At 36.6% G+C, this 25,893-nt stretch overlaps 1 long non-coding RNA gene across 1 annotated transcript; it reads right to left on the reverse strand.

The window, feature by feature from the left end:
• Nucleotides 1-1,617: 1,617 nt before the first annotated feature.
• Nucleotides 1,618-18,064, reverse strand: LOC115032126. The gene is made up of 3 exons (XR_003837758.1): nt 17,979-18,064; nt 3,243-3,315; nt 1,618-1,891 (listed from the first exon to the last, which is right to left on the reverse strand). It is a non-coding gene; the product is annotated as an uncharacterized LOC115032126 (long non-coding RNA).
• Between the last annotated feature and the right edge of the window lie 7,829 nt (nt 18,065-25,893).

Consider the following 25,893-nt stretch of genomic DNA (forward strand, 5'->3'; position numbering starts at 1 on the left):
CATTACCAAGACAGAGGTTCAACCAAGTGAACTCACAGGCTTAATTTAAAACACATTAGGGGATTCTGGGATAAGTGACATTTATCTTATTACATCTCTAGGGACATTTCATTACCAGGTGGTAAAGACTGGAAACTGTTGCTGAGGAAGTAGCTGAGAAAATCTGGAAACTGCTGCTGGCCCATTGTCCTTGCCACAGGCGAGGTGGCAGGCCAGTTTTGAAGACCTGAACTAGCCTGGATTTGCTAGTCTTGAACTGCCAATTTGAAGCTGGTAATGGAGTCAGCATAGCCTTCTCAGGTCAAAATGAAAGTTGTTTTTCTACAATACTACTTTAAGGATGGTCTCACAGAAAGGAAACATATGAACATCAAACTCTGGTTGTGCATGTAGTTATTATTTTTCCTTAATGATGAAGTCTACATAGTATGCTTGCATAGGACTGTATTGGCAATCAAAATTAAATATGGAATTCCTTAATAGTCTTATATCAGAATTAGAAGATAGAGGGTAATCTTCATAGGAAGTTTTTAACAAACATAATTATTCACTAATAATGAAGGTTATCTGATAAGTGCAGTTTGAAGTCTACAGTTGAAAAATGGATACTACAAATAATATATAAGACCCCAAGGACTGAGGTGGCATATCCAAGGAAGGAACTGGCAAAGATGAATAGTCTACAAAAATAATTGCATTATGTCTTATTGCATGGATGTTTCTGGGGCTATTGCATGGTTCAGATATTCTTTTTTTTTTATTTCATTGCTACTTTATTTTTTTTAGTCAGGTATTTTCTTCATTTACATTTACTTCCAATGCTACCCCAAAAGTCCCCCAAGCCCTCCCCCCCACTCCCACTTCTTGGCCCTGGCGGTTCCCCTGTACTGAGGCATATAAAGTTTTCATAACCAATGGGCCTCTCTTTCCACTGATGGCCAACTAGGCCTTCTTCTGCTACATATGTAGCTAGAGACACGAGCTCCGGGGGGTACTGGTTACTTCATATTGTTGTTCCACCTATAGGGTTGCAGACTCCCTTAGATCCTTGGGTACTTTCTCTAGCTCCTCCATTGGGGGCCCTGTGATCCATCCAATAGCTGACTGTGAGCATCCACTTCTGTGTTTGCTAGGCCCCGGCATAGCCTCGCAAGAGACAGCTATATCAGGGACCTTTCAGCAAAATCTTGCTAGTGTGTGCAATGGTGTCAGCGTTTGAAGGCTGATTATGGGATGGATCCCCGGATATGGCAGTCTCTAGATGGTCCATCCTTTCATCTCAGCTCCAATCGTTGTCTCTGTAACTCCTTCCATGGGTTTTGTTCCCAATTCTAAGAAGGAGAAAAGTGTCTACACTTTGGTCTTCATTCTTCTTGAGTTTCATGTGTTTTGCAAATTGTTTCTTATATCTTGTGTATGCTCAACGATGTTCATAGCAGCCTTATTTGTAATAGCCAGAAGCTGGAAAGAGCCCAGATGCCCCTCAACAGAGGAATGGATACAGAAAATGTGATACATTTACACAATGGAGTACTACCCAGCTATTAAAAAGAATGAATTTATGAAATTCCTAGGCAAACGAATGGACCTAGAGGGCATCATCCTGAGTGAGGTAACCCAATCACAAAAGAACTCACATGATATGTACTCACTGATAAGTGGTTCAGATATTCTTAGAGATGCTATAATTGACATTGCTAAATGGAGACTAGTTGAGACTTCATGCAGAACTTGCCAGTCTGGTAAAGTAATCTGAAACTTTGTGAGCTAGCTTGACTTTCTGGGTTTCTAAAGTTTCTAAAACTGTCTGGAATGATGTTTGTAAAAGTTCTAGCAAACTTCACTGAATGCCACTCGATGACCCAGGGTGCTTTCACACAGGAGTGCTGTCCTATAGAAAAAGAGGAAGAGGAAATAAAAACATTAGAAAAGGAAGGATTGCCCTTCCTCTTTACAGTACCCGGAAAGCACATTCTCCTGACAAACTTAACCTGGAATACAGAAGTATTTACAAATTTCAACTGGACAATCACAAAGACTACAATTGGTTGATTTCTAGTTTGTGGTACAGCATTTAACTAAATATAGTCTTGGTGGGAACATGACTGGTAGATTGGAAAGGATGGCCTGGGAAAAGATGAGCGTTTTAATTATGAGAGTGATATAAAGTGTCATGGTCATGTTAATCAAGGCTGAAAGCCTGTAGCAGATCCTCCAGTGGAGGGTGGGGTCAAAGAGAAGACAAAGTATGGCCAGTTCCTGTTAGCAAGGGCCTGCCTGTAAACAACATAGGGGTTTTGCAGTCACTCACCAGTAAAGCAACTGAAGACCCAGATAATGTCAACTGGGTTGCATGGAAACTTTTGTCCCAAGACTAGAAAGCATAATTGTATTCAGATAAAAAAGAAGAGATATAACCTGTATTTTGTAAAATAAACTTTTTTCATAGTAAGGAATGTTACATTTAAAAATTTAAAGAAACTGTTGCATTATATTTTGAAATTTTAAGTGCTATTTGAATTTTTTTCTAAAATTAAAAAAAGTTTTCTTACACAAAGGATGTTATGTAATTGGATATCTCTCTACTTTGTGCACAGTCATTCCCACTCGCCACAGAGGCACTGCTTCTGAACTTCTTATCTAGTGAAGCAGCACTGTCAGCCTGACTGTAACGGAACAGACGAAATGCATCAGTGATTTCAGCTGCAGCAGGACACTGGTATATGGCTTTTGCACCATATATCAGGAATGTACAGATGTGCTTATTCAAAAAATATGAAATAATGTACATCTAGGCCTGGACAAGGACAGAATTAAACCCTGACATATTGTCAATGGAAACAGTAAGTGATGGTTACAGTGATTAGTTTACCAGGTTTCTCTTCAGTCATTTTCTTCCAGTGACTTCTCTGAAGTTAACCAGTGAGGAATCTGCTTTGAGCTTCCTGTCACAGATCATTGGTAAGATCAAAGCACTACTCTAGGAGTTAGAATGCCCTACAACTTATACCTTCACCCATTGTTCCTATGCCTGGGTCTCTCAAGACCAAAGATTCCTGTTCACTGTCCTACTAATTCACTACAAATGGGTTCAAATTCCTAAGTCACTATTGACTATGTCTCTTGTAATGTAGATTTTAATACAAGTTTTTGTTACTTTGTTTTGTAATGGTTGTTGTTGTTGTTTTCAGGTTCTCACATAATCCTGGCTGCTGACAGGCTTATTATATTCTAGGGGTTACCTTTTAATTCTGAGCCTCATTTTTCCATCTTCTGAGCACTAGGATAACAGGCTGTGTCACCATGTGTTGTCTGCTGAGGATGGAAAGGACAGCGTTTTGTTATGCTGATTAAGCACTCCATCATTCTACCTTCTCCATCCTTTAACAGAATTTTTGCAAATAAAAATCAAAAAGAAAACGATAGCTCAATGTTGTATGTACTCAAAGCTTGAGTTTCAACCTTAGACATCAGTATTAATGAGCTCTTCTGCATTTAAATTTTTAAGGAAAGGGGGCAGAGGGGAGAGAAGGACTGAGGGAGGGAGAAAAAGGAAAGCCAATACTTGTCTTTTTCATTTTGGGCCTCGCTGATATATATTCATCTAGTCATCTTCTTTATCTGCACCACCACCCCTCACTCTTCTGAAAGTCTCCCAACCTCCCAGTCAATGCTTGCTCCTACTTTCCCTGTGTGCAGAGAGGGCCCATAACCTCTCCTTACCTAACACTGATAGAAACTATAAATAAAAGAGAGAAATAAATAACATTTAAAAAGCTTCCATAGGAGCTGGAGAAATGGCTCAGCAGTTAAGAGAACCAACAGCTCTTCCAGAGGTCCTGAGTTCAATTTCCAGGAAACACATGATGGCTCACAACCATCTATAATGGGAACTCTGATGCCCTCTCTTCTGGTGTATCTGAAGAGAGCAATGGTGTACTTATAGTCACTAAATAAATAAATAAATAAATAAATCTTCTTTTTTAAAATCTTCTTCAGAAACAGAGTTAAGACTTTGAGCAATGTAATGTAAGAAAAATAATGCAAAAGTAATCCCTGCCCTTGTGTGTGTGTATGTGTGTGTGTGTGTGTGTGTATGTGTGTGTGTAAGTGTGTGTGTGTGTGTGTGAGTATGTGTGCATTTCTGTATGTGTGTGTGTGCATGTGTGTGTATGTGTGTGTGTGTGTGAGTGAGTGTTTGTTCGTTTGTATGTGTGTGTGAGTGTGTGTGTATGCATGTGTGTATGTGTGTGTATGTGTGTATGTATGTGTGTGTGCATGTGTGTATGTGGGTGTGTGTGCATGTGTGTGTGTATGTATGTGTGCTTGTGTGTGTGTGCATTTGTGTGTGTGCATGTGTGTGTGTGTACATTTGTGTGTGTGTGCATGTGTGTATGTGTGTGTATATGTGTGTGAGTGTGTGTATGTGTATGAGTGTGTGTGTGTATGTGTGTGTGTATGTGTTCTTATTTTTAAAGGAGATTCATTTCACAAATTATAGGAAATGAGAAAATAACATATGAACCAATTTCACAAAACTTGCTACAGATGTAGTCTTCCAAATCTAGCAGCAACCGATTTCTCAATTCTTCTCAAATTGAAAGGTGAGTTTTCGAATGCTTAAAGAGGAATATTAATTTGATGGTTTGGTTGACATGGGAGGCATACTTATAAGTGATTGGTGATGGCAGGCCTGATACAGTAATGCTACCTGAATCCTGTCCCAAATAAACACATTTTCCACACAAAGCCTGAGGGAGTTCGTGCACAGGGGACAAAAACAACAAAAATAAGTTTATTATTTTATTGGGCTCCATCCAAAATTCCATTAAGATCTGAACAAATTGTGCTGGCACTGCATTTAATGATCTTGAAATCTATTCTAGGGAGGTTGCAAGAGGGCCCTGAAATAATGAACATTGTACCTACTTTGTTTATTTTGAACTCCAAAAGCTATTGACTTTCCAGGATCTGAAACAGAGTATTGAGCAGGAGCCTTAGATGGGGAGGGAGGGTGAGGAAAGGTCTAGAGAACAGACTGAAATGTAATGCCACCCTAGGTCTATATTCAACCATTGCCACGAGCAGGAGGCAAGCCTGAAGTCATATGACAAATGAAGTCAAGCAATACCACAGTTCCAGGATTAAAAACAAACAAAAACAAAAACAAACAAATAAAAACCAATGAAAGATTCTCCCAATTAATAATATAAAAGGCAGCTTGAAATCTAGTTTTATCACTTTTGGCATAGTGGCATACATGTATCAACATGTTTGAAAATTACCTCTTATGTAACCAGAATCAGTTCAGCCCATGTTACTCAGTTTCTTCACATCAATATCCCTTTTAAATAATACAGTTTTGGACAATTGAGAAGAGGAAATGTTTTGACCCAATTATGAGTATCTGCTAGGGTCTGCCATTTCCATAAGGTTATTGGAACATCTTCACTGAGTTCCACAGTCACTGTCTATTGAATGAGAAAATACAGATATGTTAATAAAGCACTGGTCATGATCTTAGAACTCATCCTTCAGGACTTGGTCTGAGCAAATATAAAATCCAAGTAGTAAGAACATAGAATATTTTGATGATTCCTATATAGTGTCCTTAAAACCTTCTAAGGTGTTCAAATCTATATAAAATTGAGCAACAAAAAAACAAAATGTTTCACTTTCAATCAACCTATATTCTATTCTGTTTGATTCTTTAATTTTTGTTCTATTATTTACCAAGGAAGCTCACATTTTCAAAACCCTGCCTTTGACACAGAGAAATAACGTTACAAAAATTAAAACATTCCACTCTCTTAACCACATCAATTTAAAATCAAAATTTAAATTTCTCCCTCACTCTCATTATATCTTTTGAACCACATCAGAAAATTTTGTACAAAAACAGCTATGAAGCCCACACCCAAGGTGCCACTTAATAGATATGCTCAGATTGCTCTGGTCTATAAGTAAAATCATAACTTTTCAAGGTGTAGCTAAATTATTTGTATAGAATATCCTATTTCTGATAGAGTATCCTATTTATGAAAGGATGATAATATTTTGCTTAACTTCCTTTAGGGTATAATGTCTTTGCAAGTGAAGTGATCAGCCTTCACAGTTGATAATCTCTAACACAAGCTTAATCAATAAGTGAATTGTCTAAGTTCTAATTCTCTATTTATAGTATGTGACATTGCTTATTCTCTGGCTAATAAAGAAACTACTGTGTATGAAAAATGGGTAAGGAAACATGATAAGATAATTATAATTCTTGATTCATTATTCTATTTTGAAACATATGTATGTATGATTTTCTAAGATTTTTAAATCTTTGAAAGCTATTGATTTTGTCATTTACCCATTTATTGATGTCTTAACTCCAATGACTAAATATGGGATTTTCCTTGGAGAGAGGGTGCTATAGTTTTAAAAAGTTAAGAACAGTATGGCTATAAGGAAGAAGATATGTGCCTAGGTGGATATGATGTATTGTCTATATAAAGGGTCCATCTGAATCTATACAGAAAGAGGGTAATTCAAAGTGCTGGTCGAGGTATGAAACTTTTATAGTTTTTATGGCCTCATGTCACAGTTTATAATAATCATTGAAGCCTACAACATTTCTGTATAGATTTTAACTATTAATTATACTGTAGAGCTTTAAAATAAAACATTTCAGTTTCAATCAACCTATATTCTATTCTGTTTGATTCTTTGATTTTTGTTCTATTATTTAGGAAGCAAAGATCTCCATGTATGTCTCTCATGTTATGATTATTTCCTGAACTCTATATAGATTATCAATAAGATAAGGCATCTGAACATTGGCACCAGGGAAGAGGCCATGGATTCTCTCAATACTACAAACTATAAAACTATATAAAATCCTTTTCCAGGCAGAGTATTCATGCTTGGCTTAACTTTCTTCAGGATATAATTTCTTTGTAGGTAATCAGAAATTAGGTATTATAGTGGATAAGACAAATTGGGAAAAGACCTCTGTATGGCTACTAAGGCAAGCTTAAATTAATATCAGAGATAGGCACCTCTTAGCTTTTCACTCCACTGTATACAATGTGCAGGTCAACCATAGGATTCTGTCCTCTTTTTGCTAGTGGTGATTGTTGTCATAAAACATGCCAAAGTGTGTTGTGCTTAAGACTGGCATCAAGAGGAAGGAACTCTGCTCTTTTCTGATTATCTGTCACATAACTATTCAATATAACTTTATGTGTGGGTGTACAACTTTCAAACTAACTTACCAACTTCCTGATTTAATATTTTACTAATTATTATTAGTAGTTACTTTATGGCATTAAAGGGAATGGCAACCACATAGGAAGATCAACTAATCTGTCAACTAATCTGGATTCCTGGAAGCTCCTAGAGACTAAATCAGCAACCACAGAGCACACACTTACTGGTCCAACCCTCTCTCCCCTACTCCCACTCAAAGGACTGCCTTGTCTGGCCTCAACTGGAGAGGATATGCCTAATCTTGTAGAGACTTTATACTCCATGGAAGGGGAATAGGGATATTCCCTCTTAGAGGCAAAGAAGAGAGGGAATGGGATGCAGAATTCTGGGCATGGGAACTGGGTGGGGAACAACAACTGGACTATAAATGAAATAATTAATAATGAAAAAGAAAGAAAATAGGTTAAATCAAGAAAAAAATGGGAAATTTTTTGGGTTACTACTACATGAGGTTATTATCCATAGTGAAATTATAATTTGGGCTTGTAAAAATTTAACTTGGGCTATGCATAACTTTTTCCTAAAAGATCACCACAATTTTTTTGCAGTGAAAGCATTTAGAATATTTATTTTATTTGGTATGTGAAATTGATGGTAGATCATCATTATCAGTTTTCCTGCACAATTCTTTTTCCCACAAACAAAATACATTAAAATGAGGCAAAAGCCCTCACACCAAGACTGGACAAGGCAACCCAATAAAAGGAAGAGTCCCAAGAGCAGGCAAAAGAGTCAGAGATACACCCACTCTTGCTGTTCTGAGTCCCACAAGCACACCAAGCAGACAGCCATAACATATATATATATATATATATATATATATATATATATATACAGAGGACCTGGTCCAGACCAGTGTACGCTTGGTGCTTACCCCTTCATACTATGTGTGCCTATATGATCCCTGATTAGCAGATTCAGTGGGCTGTCTTTTCCTGGTGTCCTTCCCCAGCTAAGTTCTTATATTTATATTTCTCAGTTAAGAATAAGTTAGATTTATAATTGTAAAAGGCTCTAAATATGAACACCCAATCATTATTAATCGAGTATGCTGTTTCAGATTCTTGTTGGCTTCAAAGCTTTTATTTATTCATGGATAAGATAAGAAAAAAGTAAAACCAAAGCAAAATTTCCATTGTTCATACTGAAAATCCCTCTGAAGACTAAATAGTAAATGAGGCCTAAAATGAACAGTCAGTTTAAACCCAGCAGGAGGGTTCCTCAGAGGGAAACAGATTTGGAAACTAACACTTTTCCATTTGTGTTGTCTCCACAGAGGTGTAAATTTCTAGGAAGTCCCGCAAGCTGCTTAAATGGGATGCCCTGCAGAGACAAGGAAATTCAGCTTTCCTAGTGCTACAAGTTAATCTTTCCAGGATACCATGTTTTCTCTTATCAGCATACTTTATATGTGTTAGGATTTTCTATCTCTTTAGGGTGCTCCCTAGAGATAACACCAGACCATTGTTCCATCGCCTGTCTGTAGGAAGGTTTGTAATTGTGAAGAGTTTATATGTGAGTACATTTTTGATACAAACACACACACACACACACACACACACACACATACAGAGAGAGAGAGAGCATTTAGTCCATTAATTATGCCCTTGTTTAGGTTGATTGAATCTTTTATGATTGAATTCTTAACTCTTAAAAAACAAAAAAAAATGAAAAGAAAGTTGGTTCTCTCACCTTCAAAAGAATAACTACTTGTATCTCTCCATCTAAGGAGTGAAAACTTGTGAACTTTTTACCATCCATGTTGACATGTAGACCAGCTAGAAGTTTGCATCTCTTGTCTGGGCAGCCACATCATTAGAGTTCATGGGATCAACATCCCTGTTCTGTCCAGAAGACATCCAGAAAAAGCAGTTGCCTTAGCCTTCATCCACAATGTCCTCAAAGCCTTAGTTATAGTTTTATAGAATCCAAATCAGGATTGGCTACACCACAGTCATTTTTCTCTGCATTTTGACAAGTTGTGGATCCTTTGTTACTTCAAAAAGATGCTTTTTTGATGTCATGTGAAAGTGCCTGCTCTTGGAGTGGTAGGCAAATGAAGCTACAATGGGTTATATTGACACCAACAGGATGCCAATGAACAAGCTCTTCACTTTCTGAAGGGTGTGAACTAAAGGTTTTATGAATTCTAAGTCTATTCTAGTCTCCTTGAACACTTTTTTTGACATGTATGCATCATTACTACTAACAATAATCACAATAAGGCTAAGTAGAGATAGGGACTTGATAATGTGGAGGGAATGGAGGATAGTAGGTGGGTGGCTTAACCAAAACCAAGAATATATGTAAAAATCTATGAGAAACCCACTAATTAATAAGCAAATTTGAAAATACAATTTTAAAAACTTGGAACATAATAAACCTGCATGGGTGGATAATGTTCCCTGGGAGACAAGTAACATTAAATGAAAATTGCAATATAAGCATCTGATACATCCCTATGACGTATTTGTCAGAAGTTCCAAAAGTTCCCAAGCTATTGCTGTAGCTCTTAATTATTCACTAGAACCCCTTGGTAAGAGCTTATTGCCAAAGAATTCATGGCTGGTTCTTTCAGGCTTCAATACAGACCTACCAGAAATGATATAAGAATTAAAACAATAGTGGTATCACTGTTAAAGGGTAACTAAATGCTTTCTTACTAGACTTAAAGTCTTTCTCACATGAGGAAATTCTCTGCCTGGTACAGTGACCATGGTCAAAACACAGAAGCTGGAGCAGCCTTAGGTCCTGCTATTTGCAAATGAGAAATGATGTTAAACTACCTACTACTTATGTTTATGACCTTAAGTTTGACAACTTTCAACTATGGTCAAAGAAGCTTCATGGAGAAATTCATTGAAGAAATATATAACTTGTCAAACTGCTCAAAATAATGGACTTGCTGCTTAGCCCTACAAAGCAGATCTATATTAATACCAACACCAACAATACTCAGGGAATAGGGAAGCAGATGAGGTAGAATGAATATAAGATCCAAGTGATTATTGAAGAGTGCTGTGAAATAGTATCTTCTGGATTTGACATGGCAAAAGCACTTAGGATTTCATAGCAACTGTGATTCCTTGTATGATACCTGCAGAAATCCAGCAAACCATAATCTAAGCATAGATGAGGTAGATGATGCCCAAGTTCTTCCTCCTGATATTGATTGTGGAAGTGGTGGAATAAGAAAAGCATTTTGTGCTGAAAACATAGTTACATGTCAGTTTCACATGCTCTAGTGATGGCCCCAAACTCATGGACATATGTGACGCACTGACTATATTAATTGGTTATCAAAAGCTAAATGAGGCATTCTGTTGGGAGGAGCCATGTCAGGGAGGATACAGAGACAGTTGATGAGGTAAATTGGACTAGATATGATCCTATCTCATTGTATACATGTTTGAAGTTCTCAAAAATAAACCCATCATGAAAGATTGTGTAAGTATTTAGAATTCACCCAATAAATACTACACATCTAGCACTGAAAATAATAGCTAATAGATAAAGTTCATTTTTATTCTCATAAGCACAATTTGATGTTTTTTAACCCATTGTATATATGCAAATGATGAATTTTAGACAATGGAGTACATTACTTAAATAAATCAGGTAATAATTAATTCTTAGAAAATTTCTCGGAAACCAAAGTTTCTAATACCACCATTCCATCTCATTACTGTCCCTTTAACTAGAATCTGCCTCTGAGCAGATTGGAAATGCTTCTCTGTGACTCTGTGTAGATGACAGGCTAAGACAGAATAAGTCCAATTTTCCAGACATTGAGTCTAGCATTTCATAACTGAACTTTACATTAGTTAATTATATCACTAGATATTTCTTCCAACAGTCCAATTTTAGTTACTCACAGGTAAAGGAGAATAAATGTCAGCTCACTTTTCACAAAAAATAAAAGTAAAAAAAAATAAAGCATAGTAAATAATGGACAATACAAAAAAGAGTATTTTACCAAATGGCCACACATATGTCATGACTGGGAGAAGGTGCTCCAGAATTCAGGCTTTCCATAACAGGTCCCATCAATGAAACATCCTCTCCCATTATTCTTTTTCTCTCCAAGCCTTCTTGTTAGCTCCTCAAACAATGTCTTTTTTAATGCTATGATCTCTGTTACCCTTCATAACCAATTCTGTCTTTCTTACTGCTTTATCCTTCTGCCTTCCAACATGTATTAAATGTTATGTTCAACGTTACAGTCCATACAATGTGCCTCCTTATGCTTGTCTTGTTCAACTTTATTTTATTTGGAGTAGAGATACTTGGATATTTAATGTCTTTAGAGGACAGAATTAGACTGATCAGTCGAGGTCTTAGATCCTCCATAGTTGCCCAATTAAAGACACTGACAGTATGCTTCTATCTCGGCAAAGTCAGACTGGAGAAAAAACATATGTTTGTTTTTCATTGTTTCAGAGATTTGTTGAGTCGATACAAGTTTCAGTGGTGTAACAGGAGGTATGAGTGCGTTGATTCTAGAGACTGATATTAGAATGTTGGGTTCCTAATTGCAAAATGTTCACCTATCTCACAAACTGAAGTTCTAGGCTAAGTTTGAGTCCTTAGTCTATAATTGTCAGCGTGAATATATTTGACTTTGGGGACCATGAAATGCACAACATGTCATGGTTTGTAAGGAAATGCTAACAGGTTGTGCTTTTTATATAACTTTCTTCACAAAATGTGTAGATGACTACATTGAATACAGTAATGTATGGTCTGCAGGCTCATGTAGGCTATCTTCCACCATTTTTTGCACAAAGCTGATCAGTTACCACGTATGCCTTTAAATGGGCTTATGTAGGATTCTTTCTTTCTTCCAATATGATCATCCTTGGATGTTCACTAAGGAGTCAGTGTGTATACAGTACACCATTTAGATTTCACACTGCAGCTGGCAGTTGCTCCTGTTCTTCATTTTAAAGCTCAGAAAAAGAAAAAAAAAAAAAAAGCATTGTGTTCCACACCATGGTGACATGAAACAAGTCTTAGAATATATGTGACTGAGTAGGCTTGTCTTTCATATTCTCTTCCCTAATGCCACTCTAGTGGCTTGGGATTTAGAGTGATTTTATCTGGGCACCATGACTGTACACAAGGCTATCAAAACAGCCAGCTAAAACCTGAAGTCAATCATGCTTCCCTTTGTATTAATTAATATCTTCAGAAAATTGGCTCTTTTACCTTCACAGCCTTGTGTGAACATCCACTGAGGTCTTCATGCATTCACTTTCTTCCACATACCCACACACATTTGGCAAGATCATTCAACCTTACCAATTACATTATATGTAATAATCTGTGGTTGCATGTCAATTACTCTAATGGTAACGATGAAATGTGATTCCCTTTTGCTATAGTTAGACATGGAATCAGGTGCAGCATGTAGAATATGACTGGGCCTTAGGAGATGACTAAGATACTAGAGAAAAACAATTACCCCCCCAAAAAAAATCATAGTTCAAACCACCAGCAATCACAAAAAAAAATCCAGGCATGAGTAGATACATCTGTAACCCCATCAACTGAATAGACAGATACAGGATGACCCTGACAGATCACCTGCTAGACCTACTATCTAGGTTGGCATAAGAAAAGATAGGACATGTTAGACAAAGACACACAATGCCCTGCTATAGTCTCTGTATGTACACACACTAGAATAACCAACTGTATGCATGCATTGCACACACATGCATGTGCACGCACATATATACACATATTAATCAGTTTATGTATCCACATAATAAATTTTCGATGATCATGACTTTAAAGTTCAAGTATTAAAAATGTCTTATGGTACAGAATAAAGAATGAAGAGTAAAATAACTGAAAAGAAAATCGATATGTTTAGGGAGGAAATAGATGTTTTGATTTGTTAGGAATTTTAATATTTATTTATTTATTTATTTATTTATTTATTTATTTATTTATCTATCTATTGTGGCACTAGATAAGTCTACATTTATTCCAAAATGTAGACTTTGTAGGCTTTGTGCATGTTAGGCAAAGAAATGGTCACTCACCTACATCTTTAGTCCTGAGGCATCTTTAAAGTTTATTAAAGAAAAATAAAACTGAACACATTCACAGGGAATATTGTATCATTGAGAGCAAATATTGATAAATGATGTGTTTTAATTTTTCTGTTCTTTTTCCATACCTGCCCCCTACCTCTTGAGAATGACTGCGTGGTGTTCTAATATTTTACAAAAATAGTTACCTTTAAGTCAAGATATGGTGGTTCATACTTGTTCTCATAGCACACAGATAAGTAAGTCAAGTGGATCACAATGAAATCAAACTAAAGCTAGTTTGTATAAAGAGTTCTAGTATAGGCCATACTACACTTCTGAGTGAAACTCTTTCTCAAAAGGAAATTGAAAAAAGCAAAGCATATATACCTCCCACCCCACTCCCCCTAAACACAGAGAAGAGAAATATATTATATGTAATATTATGCATTATTTTATATATTAACCAAAAAGAAAAATACACTATTAGAAATTGGGCAGAGAACAAGAGAGGAGATGCAAAAGGGAAGTAACATAATTATAACTTAACTAAAAATGCATTCCAAAATATTGAAAATTTAGAAATAATTTAAACATTTATAGCCTACTGATAGCACTGAGCAATTTTGAGACTCTGTTGGAAACTACAATGGGGTTTTAACCTCAGTGAAGGGGCCACATGGAAGGAGGTTACAATGGACCACAAAATTGGCAGAACAAGACTTCCAAGGTCCTGAGAGTCACACTCTGAGGGAACTGTCCTGAGAGATGGGTGACCTGGGGCGAAGATGCTTTTTTGTGAATTTAGCTAGAATAGTGTTTACTCATGAACTATTCTAGACACATTAGTGGCTCCAGAGACTCTTCTCCATGTCTCAGAAGAATACTGTACACATACTTCACTCCTGACAGTCATGAAATTATCTCAGTCTCTAGCTCTGACTCCTAACGAGGATGCAAGGAATCCCTGGGGGACATCCCTGGAGATTCACTTCTGCATTATAGCTTCTAACATCATAGAAACAAAGAGCACAGAAATAAAGCTCAGCACTTTATGCATACTGAGTCCTAAAACTAGTTGAGAGATTGGTTTGTCAGCCTTCCAACTTTCAAAAGATATGATCTTTGATCAGGTCGATAATGAGAAATACTGTGTAAAGACTCACATCTCATGGGGAGTAACATGCCTCCAATTCATCATGTATCATTTTATGGCTGAGTCTGTTAGTGTTCATCAGTAAATAGCATGAGATAAATAGGAGACAGATTAAATATAGTTTATATATAAACAATTTATCAGAAAACATGAAAATAAAAGCTGACTGTGGAAAATCATGGCCATATTAATTTTGAATTCCAAAAAGTGTTTAAACATTTTTTATGACATAATTTTACTAAACTGTGGATTTATACACACACACACACACACACACACGCACACACACACACCTGTACATATATACTTAGGTATGAACTACATTTAATAGAAATCAAAGTAAACATATTAAACATAAACAAATACCCTTATTGTATTAGTAAAGTCTGAGTCTATGTCTTGAAACCACACAAAAAATTGTCAGTGATTTCTATGAAATTTTCAGTTTAACGGAAACACAGTCATAATGTTTCTACGTCTAAAACATTTTTCATTCAACATTCATTTTGAAGATGGTATAACTTCAGGAATATAAAATTTACATATAATCAAAAGCAAAAATTGCTAAAAGTTATGGTGAGGCCTAAATTTTAAGATATTTATCAGAGTCCACTCTGTTTATTCATCTCAGAGATTGCCGTGGTTAAATAAAAATAAAATACGATTTCCATTCCTTCAATTTATATGCTTTATGGTTTTTTTTTTAAGAACAAAATAATGTGAGTTACTAAAGTATTTACACTGTGACAATGTGATGATTTCTATGCTTTGTTTTTTCTTTGTTGTTGTGTTGCTATTGTTGCGTATTTGCTTGTGTGGTTTATTTTGGAGGGGAGGTTGCAATGCTGAAGGGTGTATATGAGTGGACAGCAAGATGAGCAAGATTGGGATGAACAATGTGAAACTCATAAATAATAAAATATTTGAAATATATATGTGTGTGTGTGTGTGTGTGTGTGTGTGTGTGTGTTTGTGTGTGTGTGTATCAACAAAATTGAAAAAGAAAAATAAGACAAGACACAAAGGTGCTTTTTGCTATCCCTTCTCCCTCATCTTATATGGCTATAAATTAAATGATTTTCAAAGACAAAGGTACACAAAAAGTCCTTAGTTGAATATTGGAGCATTATTAAATATATCAGGCCCAAATCAAATGGTAGGAATGTGGTTATCACTATGCTCATCACTAGTTCCCGCTTACTATGCACTCAGCCATCATGAGTAAGCAGGCAGCTGTGAGGCTAACTGAATGACTAAGCAGTTTGGAAGCCTCAGAGCAATCTACAAATAGGGAAGTGAAAGGCTTTCATAGACTGACAAGTAGGTTCAGCAAAACCAAGAGTGGATGGTAGAACCCTTATATCTAAAAAGACAGTAATCATTTCATTTTGTATCCCTCTTTTTGGCACTAGGAATTTAAAGGAGATGGCGAGTCTACTTTCATTGTGTTGAACTCAGTGACTGAAATTCAAAAGGGGGATTGAGAAGTAGGAAAGGGAGGGCCTGGATTAAAACAACAGGAACTCGAATGTTAAATAAATTTAAGGTTTGCAGGGAAATGTAAGAATGATTTTTTTGTGTGTGTGGAAAAAGTGAGTTTTGTGGAAGCAATCAGTGAAAGATGATTGTCCTAAGTAAAACGCATATACTAGACTTGACTTCATATACTAGAGCAAGAATATAACTCTAAGAGGGGAGACATAAGCAAAGATTTGCTATCATGAGAAAACTTAGAAATACTGAATGTGAGAAGCCTTTGGGAAGTAATGGCATTTCTATTTGTAAACAAAACAGAAACCATCAGGTAGTTACCAGGCCAATTTTGGAGATGATGGTTGAGTTAGGAAGCATTGGTAGTAGAATAAGTCTAAATCATTTTCAACCCTGTGCCTCAGAAAAAAGGCTGTCCTGGGTCTCAGGGAGATCCAGTACCTCCATTTAAAAGCTAGAGGTCTCATTTGTTTGAATTAAGCAAGCAATCAAATGTGTTCAGAGAGAGAACAATTCAGAGGGAATCAAGACAGTGAATCTCAAAGAAGGGGATGTCAAGACCTAGATGGAGATTTAGAAGATCTATAACTTGAATTTTTGAGACAATAGGTTTGTCCACCTGAAGTTAGATGAGCAAACACTGTTGGCTTCACTGGAATATCACACGCTGTGATTATAAGTTCATTCACAGAATGAGGTTAGCTGCCTTTCTGTTTTAATTATCTCCTGGCATCCTCGATTTTTATATCTTAAAACCATGCAAGATACTATTACTGAAAATGCTTCTCTTCCTGTTTAGTTGAAATGAGTATCACATTACTAATCTAGTGATTTGAGCTGGCAGCTATAGAAACTATCTTCAGATTGAATGAATCAAAAACAAATGTGATCCTCTTTGCAACAATAGTCTCCTGATTCTCTGGCTTAAATATTTATTTTGGATGCAGATTAATATGGAAAATGATATTTGTTGAAAAACCGTGTCAAGGATAAGAACTGTGAAATGGTGTACCTTTCAGCCACACATATACCAACGATAATTTTCATGACAAATTCAGTAATCTTTGAGTGTTTTTCTTCCTTACACTGGAAAAGCCCCCAATTTCCCTTCACTGATGATTTCTTGAATAAAGCAGCAGAGTATTGCCAACTATCTCCATTCTTGTAATTGGCATTCAGGGGCACAGATGCTCCATAGAGAACCCCAAGAATAACTGGCTCCAATCCATTTTACCTTAGAATCTAAATTCATTTTAAACAAAGAAGAGGTATGAGGAGTAGTTGAACATGAGGAGCCAAGGCATGACCAGAGGAAACAGTGGAAGGAGTCGAGAAGAATCTAACTAACAGCAGTTTGCCTTTTCTGAAGTAAGTTGTCTGTGCAGACAAGTAAGCAAATATGGAGAGCATGCCACAAGAACGGGATCTTCAATACTGACAGAGAAAACCAGGAAGGTGCCATTTAACAGGGCTCTCTCTGCTTATCTATCTGCTCAAAGTCAAACAGCATTACTTAAAAGGCTGTGACAATATGATGAGCCAGCTCTACTTGAATGGGAGGGATGCTGAAGTCACCAGTGGCTAACAATTAAAAATTAACCACGGCATTTTCAAGAAAGGAAAGTCATTGTTCATATGCAGCTTCTCTCTGCTTGAAAATTCCTCTAAAAAGCATGTGATTTTTCAAATCAAGATAGTTATACACAATAAACTTTTATTTATTTATTTATTTATTTATTTATTTATTTATTTATTTATTTATTTATGTGCATAATGTTCAAAGGTAGGTCAGTAACACACCTGCCAGAAAAGCAAGGAGAAAGACAAATATACCCTCCCTCTTTGCTCAATACCCTCCCTCTTTGCTCGTTCATTTAAGAATTCCAGGCTCCCAGTGCTGTCCTTTCAACACCCCAATTACCTCCTCTTGCTCTTACAAACAAGTGGTGTGAATTTTAATCAGCTGCAATATAAACAAGCTGGGAAATAAATAGTGTTGGTAAATCCTTTTTACCGAGAAAAGCAACTCACATACATACCTGTACTCTGTGTAGCTCTGGTTTTCATAAGGATGGAATGCCCTTGCAATGGTCTGAAACAAACAATGTTTTATTTTTGTTTCAACCTCTGTTGACTTTCCTCTGCATTCCTTTTCCCCTAGTATGCCAGAGCCTCAGTTCTGAGAATAATTAGCATCACCCACTGGTGATAACAGGGCCACAGCAACCTAACAGCGATATCTTGCCGGCGCCAGCTGTGCTTCAGTATTTATTTATTAAGATCACAATATTTACACAGTAGGAACCCGTTGAGATGGTGGGGGGATTGAGCAATGCCCAAGCAGCTAAATTTCATCTGTACTTTCGAATGGAGATTAAAAAAATAATAATAACTTGTAGGCTGTGTTCTGTTTACTTCTCTGGATAGAAAATTCAAGTGTCTCCTTCCAGTCTGTTTCTGCTTGCTAGCAGTTTAGAATCTACAGCCTGGAGAAGCTGTGCAGGCATGAATTGTAGCAGCTGCTGCAATGAAACCTGCTTGTCCAACACAAAGATGAATCATTTTGACTGCACAGATGTATGGATTGACACAGCAAAGAAATGAGAGAATGAGCTTCCAGTAGCTGATAACCACACACAGCCAAGGTTTAACTAGATAATCTCCACTACACTTGAATTCTTCGATCTTTCCACTTGTTCTTCTGCTAAGATGGTCATCATGCTGGTAATTGGCATGAGCTCTGATGTCCATCTAAAAAGTTGCTTACTGTGTATAGGGGAAGTTTTAATATCGAAAATCCACTTTACAATATTTTCTAAGTGTTTTTATTGTTAATCTATTTGAAGAATTTTGGAGGAGAAATAAGAAATATGAAGGGTTGATGGACAGGGAAAGGTGTGGTTTGACAGAGGGAAATAAGGGAGAAATAACATGCTTGTCAAAGGGTAAAACAAGCTAACACAATAAGCTACTACAATTAATAAGACCGCATGTGAATTTAATTTTTATTTTCAACTTGACAGAGCCTACAGTTGCATTGGATGAGGAGACTTCAATTGAAGAATTTCTCTCAGGTAGGATGTGACGGTGGACATGTTTGTGGAGGCATTTTAATAACTGTTAATTGATATCGGTTCATCCAGAGCAATGGGGGCAGTATATCCCTAGACAAGTGGGTCTGAGTTATGTAAGAAAGCTAGCTGGGCATGTATCAAACTAGGACTAAGATTTGATATTAGTACGCAAAATTCCTTCATGGTCTCTGCTTATAAGTGTCTACTCTGGTTCCCTCCATTCAATGATGCGCTATAAGCTGGAAATGTAAGCAAATTATTTTCTCCCCTCAAGTGATTTACATGGTGATGCTTCTCCACAACAGCAGGCAAACAAAATAAAACCAAGGATGTCAGAGTAGTAAGGGGCTGCTGTGAAGGATTTGACCATTCTCTCTCTCTCTCTCTCTCTCTCTCTCTCTCTCTCTCTCTCTCTCTCTCTATTATTTGTCATCAAAGGGGGACAGATTGTGAAAGTATTTAGTACTTTGAGTTGAAAAAACTAGAGTTGAATGAATTGTGTGAATTTAGAAGATAATGCTAAAATAAAAATGAACATTAAAAACATAGCTCCTGAAGTTTCATCAGCCCTTCGCCTTAATCACATGGCTACCTCATCTCCCAAAGTTTGAGACAGGAGTAGAAACCAAGGAAATAGGCTAGGGATTATTTTTGTGACATTTTGAATTGTGAAAATGTGTGTTGGTTATTTGGGACTGAAGACTTATCTATAAGTAATATTACATCCTCATCCCTATAGTGAAAAATTCTATGCATTACTGGTCCAATAGAATCAGCTGTGATAAAGAGATCAGCATTGCTGTCCACCATGACCCCCTCCTGAGCCATCCCACAGCCTACCTGTCTCCCAGGAGGTCTACTATAATTAGGAACAGAGAGAAGAACCCCAGTCTAACACTAATGCCACCTGAGACCTCCCCCACAGAGGCCAGTGGGAGAACACCTTCTCAGAGGCAAAGGGGTATTGGGTAAAGAATTCTAGGGTTGAAGGATCAGGAAGGGGGGGTGACATTTGGAATATAAATAAAATAATTAAAAATAAAGGGACCACATGATATATATATATATATATATATATATATATATGAAAGAAGAGATTAGTATCATTGAGGTAAAATCTTCTATAAAATATTTTCATGGGGTCTGCGCATGGAAGTGGTAGCCTGAAAAAGAGGAGACAAGTCAAATTTGCCAGTGTATAACAACAGTCTCTTTAATACTGCATTGGAAGGCAGGGAAACTGCAATATTAAAAAAATCATGGAGAGTAAGAGCAGAGTCTGTTGTAAAGAAGACAAGGACCATGGATATCCACTAAAGACTTTGGAATGTGTGAACTGAAGAAGGCCTGAGCCTGCTGGAGGCATTCCATATGCTACAGATGGCAGAGCAGGAGACATGGAGGGGCTGAAACCCCTTGGCGCAGACAGACATGGTGACTCGGAAATGTTGGACATTGAACTATAGAATTTGGATTTGATTTGTGGAATTTTGGTTTTGCTTTGATAAAATTGCTTCGATTCCAACATTCTTACATTTGGAATGGGAAATATTTAACTTGGTTTTGGTTTTACAGGAAGCCACAGTTAAAAGACTGAACTTTTAAAGAAACATTTAACTTTTAAATGGTTGGAATTATTTTAAAGACTGTGGGACTTCTATGTTATTCTATGTTTCTTATTATGGAACTAACATAAAATATTTAAGACTGGAAAAAAAGGTTGCTTAACAGTGGTATGTTTATATGTCAAGGTGAGAAGGAATGACCTGTGTTAGTTAGCCATGACTGTCAAGTTGACACAAACTAGTCATCTACGAAGAGGGAACCTCAAATTAAGAAGCTCCTAGGTCAGAGCAGTCCATCCACGTATCTGTGAAGAACTGTTAGGATTTAGTGGCACCATCTTTAGGCAAATATCCCTGGGGTATATGAGAACTTTTGTTAAGGAGAAGTGGGAATTATCAACCTTGCTCTATAGTCTCCAGTTCATTTCCTTCCTCCTTCCTCTAAATTCCTTCTTTGATCTCTGGTCCTGAATTCCCTCAGCAATGATCTTGTACTTGAAAGCATAAGCTGAAATAAATCTACACTTCTTCCAAGTTGATTCTGGACATGATGATTTTTCAGAAGCATCGTCTCAATCAAAGAATGTTATATTGAACAGAAGAGTTCATCCAAATGGCAAAATTCACATTTAAGCTTCTCTTTGGTAATGTTTATATTGTCCATTAAGGAGTTTTGGTTTAGTTTGGTTTTACACTGTAGGAAACTGAATTGGGGATTTTGTATGCGTGAAGCGAGGATTTTGCCATGAGCTTCATCCAAGGTGTTTGGTTTTATGTGACATGGTCAAATCCAGGTGATTCTTGAGGTAACTATGTAACCCTGGGTAGACTTGAACTTATAATGCTCCCAATTCCAACTTTTAGGTACCATCATGACAAACTTGTAAAAATATATTTAATATTCTCACTAGAAAAGTATGATTTCATATAACACTTTATAGAATATAGTTTATTCTTCCATACTACCTCACAAATCATTATTAAAAAGACTAGGTACTTCTCAAATATTTGCACTATGAACAAATTGCTGTATGAAGGGGTCAATACACCAAGTTTGATAGCAATTACTCATAATGTATATGTCAATCACATCAGAACATCACGAATATCTTAAAATTAAGCATTTATAAATTTCAATGGTCAGTGAAACTGGGGAAAATATAATGTGTGATAGGATATGAGGCATTTGGATTATCCTTTGATAGTAATAACCTCACACCAAGCACTTAAGCATTTTTATATTCTAAAATCATGAGCATTTAAGGAAATGCATTGTTTCACTGATTACTTTCCATTGATGAACCAATACCTAGTGTACTAGGATTACAGAGTTGAAAATGACCTGTCAAGTTTTAGAGGAAAATTATTACTGGATGTGGATTGTAACCAAATATATTAGTGAATTATATCATCAGTGAAGCACAGTATCTGACAGATACAACTTATAGCTCATTTTGTAAGAGGGGAAAATTAACCCTGGTGAGGATGCTCCCTGAAGAATGCTTATTCACAACATGTTGGACAACAAGGAAGACAACAGCTGGGACCAGAAATTGGAAAAGGAAGTGCAGAGTCCTACTTCTATTGCCTACTTCACATGGCCTCCGAAGACTCTATGAGTCCTTAAGAGAATAGTGTTGGTAGATACAACGGGCCTCAAAACATGAGTCTAAATAAAGTGGCCATTTTAACTGAAGCCTGAACAACCTGCCCAACATTTCATGAGTAGATTATGAAAATTATATCCATTTAAAATTTGAAATCCTCTAGTCTTTGCCATGTGTAGTACATTCAGAAAACTAAAGTACAAAGTTGTTAATGAAACATACACCAAAGTAGTAGTGATTATTAGAATCTTATAGACCTATTTCATAAGAAAAAGGGAAAGGTAATTTTAAATATAATTTTCAACAAGTGTAAATTATTTCCAAGGGAGACTAATACATCTGAAAAACCAACAATGAACTTAGACAATGACTATGTGGGCCTCAGGTATATTGTCTGGTTGTTGTTCTTGTGGTTTTTAAGTTCTCTGTGTATTGAAATCATAGGGGCTGTGGCAAAGGCAATTGCACCCAATGTGGAGGGATTTCCACAGCTAAAGAAGAGAACTCAAGATGTGTTTGACGAAAAAAAAATATAAAGCTTCCAGAGATTGGGAGAAAAAGACAATATTAGAAAGACTTCCACAGTGAAGTCCTAGCTCAAGGTATTAAGCACATTAAATGTCATGATTTATTACATTGTTTCTGATATCCCAAAAAAATATTAACTTTAGATGATTGATATATATATATATATATGTATATATATACATATATATACATATATATATATTTGAGAAATGTATTTTCTAATGCACCTTCCTTACACTAGCCACAAATACTTGCCTCTATTTTACAAACTACTTTTCAGAAAACAGTTACACAAGTTCATAAATTACAAGGCTATTTTCAAACACTTGTTATTGTCACACCACTCTTGGCCTTTTTAAAAATTTAAAACTGGATAATGTAGCATTTTGGTTGACATTTAATATCGTATTGTCCCATTATTTTATCTTTCGTCAGTCTTATTGCTTTTATATTATTAAAATGTCCTAGCATTCACTAACAGGAATGGGAATGCTAAAGTTTTATATCAATCAAACCTTGGTTTAGAAATATCGGTGTGAAGGAACATTATTACAGTTCTGTGAACTGATTAGTAGAGTAACATTAGCAATTAGGAATTGAACACTGATCAATAATCCTAATCTTCAGAAGATTGTGGATCTAGAGTTTGACAGAAAACCAGATGAATTCAAGGAAAAGTTATAAAATTCACCAAATGTGAATATTAGATTAACTTGTGTTGTACAATTGGAAAAGTTCAAAGTATTAGGGTATATAATAATCGACATTGCTGGAAAGTAATAATTGGATTTTTAAAAAATTATACATATATTCAGATAAAAATGTCTGACTGGGAGAACAATTCTTTAAGAGAAAATATAATCTTGTTCTGCCTGTACTTTATTACAGATAAATTCATTATTGCAGCTTCAAACACTGATGATACGATCAAAATTTTCCCAATTTTATTTCTAAAATTACTGTAAAAAATGTTCCTCTAATCCAAATATGCAAAGTAGATGAAATATAAATATTTATTATAGTTAACAGAGACTATATGTTTTCATTTTAATTGATTATTTCAAGAATTCTTTTTTTAAAGAAGACTTGGAAAGTTTACATTTTCTAAACAGATTTCTTTTTTTTTGTTGTTGTTTTTTTTTTAGGTATTTTCTTCATTTACATTTCCAATGCTATCCCAAAAGTTCTCCCATACCCTCCCCCAACTCACCTACCCACCCACTCCCATTTCTTGGCCCTGGCATTCCCCTGTACTGAGGCATATAAAGTTTGCATGACCAATGGGCCTCTCTTTCCACTGATGGCCGACTAGGCCATCTTCTGATACATATGCAGCTAGAGACACGAGCTCCGGGGGTACTGGTTAGTTCATAATGTTGTTCCACCTATAGGGTTGCAGACCCCTTTAGCTCCTTGGGCACTTTCTCTAGCTCCTCCATTGGGGGCCCTGTGATCCATGCAATATCTGAATGTGAGCATCCACTTCTGTGTTTGCTAGGCCCCGGCATAGCCTCACAAGAGACAGCTATATCTGGGTCCTTTCAGCAAAATCTTGTTAGTGTATGCAATGGTGTCAGTGTTTGGAGGCTGATTATGGGATGGATCCCTGGGTATGGCAGTCTCTAGATGGTCCATCCTTTTGTCTCAGCTCCAAACTTTGTCTCTGTGACTCCTTCCATGGGTGTTTTGTTCCCAATTCTAAGAAGGGGCAAAGTGTCCACACTTTGATCTTCATTCTTCTTGAGTTTCATGTGTTTTGCAAATTGTATCTTGTATCTTGGGTATTCTAAGTTTCTGGGCTAATATCCACTTATCAGTGAGTACATATGTGAGTTCTTTTGTGATTGGGTTACCTCACTCAGGATGATGCCCTCCAGGTCCCTCCATTTCTTTAACATTGCATAACGCTGGAATTAAATATGCAAAAACCATCCATGATTACCAGGAATCTATGTGACAGAGTTAGTGTATATAATATACAAAAATCCAAAAACAGTAACAAACAACAATTTCAAAAAACAATCCCATTAAAAACTAGGGCATGGGTTAGCACATTACAACTGGTCCTGTTGGAGGAAGCTCAGGTGAGCTGGCCCAGAGGGTATGAGAACAGGGCAGCTGGTCCTGATGGCTTGGGCTCTGCAAAGCTGTCCTGTCCCTAGACAGCTGCCACTGCTAGAAGTGTTCACACTGTTGCTCACATTGGCAAAGTGGGAGATCTGGCTCTCGTGGTATAGATGCAGGAAAGCTTGTGAGCAGGCCAACTCAGCTCCCACCCAAACCTACCTAGAACCACGACTTTGAGTTAGTTTACTCCATCATCCACCTGATCTATGACCTTCTGGAACATGTGAAGGGACTGCTCTTGCAGAACTAAAGCTGCAGGATCCCCATGGAGCAAGAGGATATGAGACAAATCTGGGTGAGGATTCCACATTGAAAAGGCGACAGAAGGCAGCAGCATCACAAACCAGACCAATGACTCATTGTGGTGACGATTACGAGTGAAGTTGTTTGTACAAAAGAGTGTGACGCATTATGAGGCACAGTAGCTTCCCTGGAAAGATTTTATTTTATTTTATTTTATTTTATTTTTTGTTTGTTTGTTTGTTTGTTTGGGGAATCGTGTTACAAGGGTGTATGGCAGATATGGAAAGACAGGGAGATGAGTGGGATTGGCATGAACGATGTGACATGCACAAAGAATCAATAAAAAGTTAAAAATAAAGAAAAATTAGTGAGGCATTGAACTAGACAAAGAGTTCTAAAAAGAAAAAGGAAAGACAAAAGTTAGCTAAGACACACTTTAAACTGCTTGATGTCCTTAGTGGTCAAGGCAACACAAATTAACACTACTTTCCACTTTCATCTTACCCTAGGATAATGGGTGAGAGCAGAACACCAGATGATAGAGTTAGGAACATTGAAACAGATAAGAGATTAGTAGACAAGTTAAAGAGGAGAGATGTTGGGAGAGATGTGGGGAAAGATGAACATTTATTTATTGTTGATTAGAGCACAAACTAGTACAGGTGCTATGAAAACATTGTAAATTTTCCTCAAAAACCTAGAAATAGATTTACTGTATGATCCAGCTATAACACTCCTGTGCATATTACAAAAGCATTCTAAGTCTTACGGTAGAGGTGCCTGATCATACCTGTTCATTGCTGTGACTTT

Source organism: Mus caroli, chromosome 10, assembly GCF_900094665.2.
Source record: "Mus caroli chromosome 10, CAROLI_EIJ_v1.1, whole genome shotgun sequence".
NCBI lineage: Eukaryota > Metazoa > Chordata > Mammalia > Rodentia > Muridae > Mus > Mus caroli.